This window comes from Mastomys coucha, unplaced genomic scaffold, assembly GCF_008632895.1.
Source record: "Mastomys coucha isolate ucsf_1 unplaced genomic scaffold, UCSF_Mcou_1 pScaffold18, whole genome shotgun sequence".
NCBI lineage: Eukaryota > Metazoa > Chordata > Mammalia > Rodentia > Muridae > Mastomys > Mastomys coucha.
Window position 1 is genome coordinate 16,258,132 of NW_022196900.1, and position 3,171 is coordinate 16,261,302.

Sequence of the window (3,171 nt, forward strand, 5' to 3'; positions counted from 1 at the left end):
TTTTAATTCTGTGAGTTCATACTCTTTTAGTTTGAAGCACTGGAGATCAAACATGGCACTCACATGCTTTACCATTGAGTTATCTGAAGCCATTATGTATATAATATCTTGGGATACAGCATTGCTAAGTTTCCGAGGCTGATTTTATGTTCACTCCATAGCCCAGGTAGCATGGGACATGCAATCCTTTTGCCTCAGGCTCCTGAGTAGCTAAGGTTCCAGGCCTGGAGGAGCAGGTTTAGCTCATACTTTCTTTTACTGAGAAAATGGCACATAATCTTGTTTAATAAAGTCCCGACAACAGCTTTTCTCTAATCCAGTAGCATCCATATGGCTTTGTAGAGCCAGGAAAATGGTGGCGATCACCAAATACTGACAGGAGCTGATCTGATGCAATCATAATAGGGCCTTTTTCTTCGAGCTAGCTCTGGCCCCTCATAGCACCGCTGTCACGCAGGATGGTTCTGGTGATGAGGAGCCCTGAATATCTATGGGGCAAGGCTTTATAGAAAGCTACAAGTGTGTGTGTGTGTGTGTGTGTGTGGGTGTGTGTGTGTGTGTGGCGTTACGAATCTAATTGGAGAGCTACCATGGCCTTTAACATAATTGGCTGGTGCTGGGAGTCATATCATAAACTTAATTTCTGCTTCCCTCTGCATTGGTGGTCATTAGGCAGGGGTGGGCTTGTAACATGGGGGTGCAGGTCTGTTTGGGGTAGTAGCCTGATGACACTGGTCTTGTTGGGGATGTAACCTGGAGACCCAGGTCTTGTTGTTAGCCTAGAGACTAGAGCTAGGTTCGGGTTTTGTTGGGGGGTAACTTAGAAACTAATGCTAGGTACCGGCCTGTTAGTTTAACTGAATTCAAATTTAGGTCAGGTTCTCTAAAATGGGGTCTGAACTTAAAAAGATTTGGCCTCTTAGCTTCAGCTATAACATACTGGTTACTTTCAGCAAAAAGCACTATGGAACAGAGAATTAAATACTTGAAAAATAATTGGGAAAGGGGCTGGGGAAGTGGCTCAGTTGGTAGAGTGCTTGCCTGGCATGCACATAGCCCTCCTTGGGTTTAGTCCTCAGTTAGTACCACATAAACCAGATGTGGCAGTTTACAGCTATAATCTCAGTGTTCAAGATGAGGAGACAGGAAAAGCAGGAGCTCAGGATTATCCTCAGCTGCATAGCAAATTTAAGTCCATCCTCTCTATCATAGACTGTGCCTTAAAAGCAAACAGATAAACCAACATAGCTGATAAGAGGTGGCTATGATGATGTGCACTTAAAAAAACCTTTTTTTTTTTTTGGTTCTTTATGAATTTCATATCCTGCACCCCAATCCCCTTCACCTAATACCTGCCCTTGCAACCTCCCTCCACCCCCAACAGAGGGTGTATCACATTGTGTCCCACAATATACACTTTTTGTCCCACACGTCTTTGCTTGCAAATGTTCATTGACTCATTAGTCTGGTACAAGGCTTCTGGCTTCTGCTACTCTATCAATACTGGAACCCCACTGGGACTCCTCTAGGATACCCTGTTGTTGCCCAGTGTCATGGAGATCCTGTAGTTTTGGATCTGAAGGACCAGCCCCTTCATGCACTCCAGCTGTTCACCATCGAGCTATGGGTAGATGTTAGGGTGGACCAGTACAAAGTCCTGAATCTGGGCCTGAGAGGTGTCTGAGCTGGTCAGCCCACTGGCTCTCCTGCTTTCACACCCTTGGGGATGGCTCACCAGCAAAACCCATAACCAGGGCCGTTCCACCTTGCTGCCCAGGCAAGGCGCAGGTCCTATTGCAGCAGGTGAAGGGCAGGGACAGCCTTCCGGCTCTCACAACCCTTTTGGGGTCAACTTTCCTATCCAGCACAGGTGGTAGGGCAAGTGTGAGAACGGGACTCTCTTCCACCCCTATAGTATCACAAAACAGACAAGAGGCTGGGCCAGCTCCCCCACACTTAAGCCCATGGGGCCAGCTCACTCACAAGCCCCGCATCCAGGGTCAGCTCTTCTGTGCTGCCCAGATGAGGGGCAGGGCCAGCTCTGTCACTCACTTTGATAACCTGAGACACGTCATCTTCCTACCATGGTGGCAAAGGGAGAGAGGAGCGTGGCATAGCTCCCTTTCCTGTATCATCCCATAGCACGTAAGTGATGGGTCCCACTCTCCCAGGCTCACACCCTTGAGGCGGCTCACCCTTGCCCTCACCACCAGGGTCAGCTCTTATGCTGCCCAGGCGAGGTGTGGGGCCTGCTTCTGCCAAGTGCTACAGCTGGTGAGGGGCAGCTCTCCTGCTCTCATGACCCTAGGGCCAGGTCTCCCACCTGTAGGTAATGAGGGATGAGGAAGGTGTGGGATATCTCTTTCTCAACCATACTACCACAAGGAGACAAGTGGTAGGGACAACTCTCCATGCTCATATCCTTGAGGCTGCTCATGTGCAGTTCCAGCAACGGAAGTGGGGTCAGCATTCCTGTTCTCATGCCCCCAAGACCAGCATTCCCCCAATACCCAGGGGTCCGAGAAGTTCTGCACAGCCTCCAGACAGGCAGCAGCCCAAACCAGTAAGGACCAATTGGCTTTCGGTGGTAACATGGCCCTTGCTGCTACAGGGCCATGGACCAAGACTGGTGGCCATCTCAGGCTAATTCTGGATCTGAGCCCCCTGGCACTGGACTGGCGTTTGTCTCAGGCTAGTTTGTTTTAGGCAATGTTAGACTACTAGTAATCATTCAGATGTTCACAGGTCTGAACACTGAGCACAAACATAGCCTCTCTCCTCTCTGCCACCTACTGATGTATGTGTGACACAGCAGCCACACCTGCAACACCCCTAGGGGAAGGGATAATATGCAATTTTAGTCCTAGTATTTAGAAGGCTGAAGCAGGATATTTGTGAGTTTGAGGCCAGCCTGGGCTACACAGTGAGCTCATGGCTAGCCTGAGATACAGAGTGAAACATATTTAAAAAAAAAAAACAAACCATGAAAAAACAGGATCATAGCACAGGCTCTGTTTCTAGAAATGGTTCTTAGCACATTACAGACCTGGACTCCAGGGGTGTTTCTGGGCTACATCCAGTCAAACTTAAGAGCAACCCCTCGAGCCCTGGTTATATTTTGAAATGGCAGTTTTCACGTAACTCTCCAAATTCCTTCCCTGTACTTCCCCT

The 3,171-nt window shown here is 48.7% G+C and overlaps 1 non-coding gene across 1 annotated transcript; it reads right to left on the minus strand.

Moving 5' to 3' along the window:
* Positions 1-2,708: 2,708 nt before the first annotated feature.
* Positions 2,709-2,843, minus strand: LOC116097302. Its single transcript, XR_004121345.1, has one exon. It is a non-coding gene; the product is annotated as a small nucleolar RNA SNORA17 (small nucleolar RNA).
* Between the last annotated feature and the right edge of the window lie 328 nt (positions 2,844-3,171).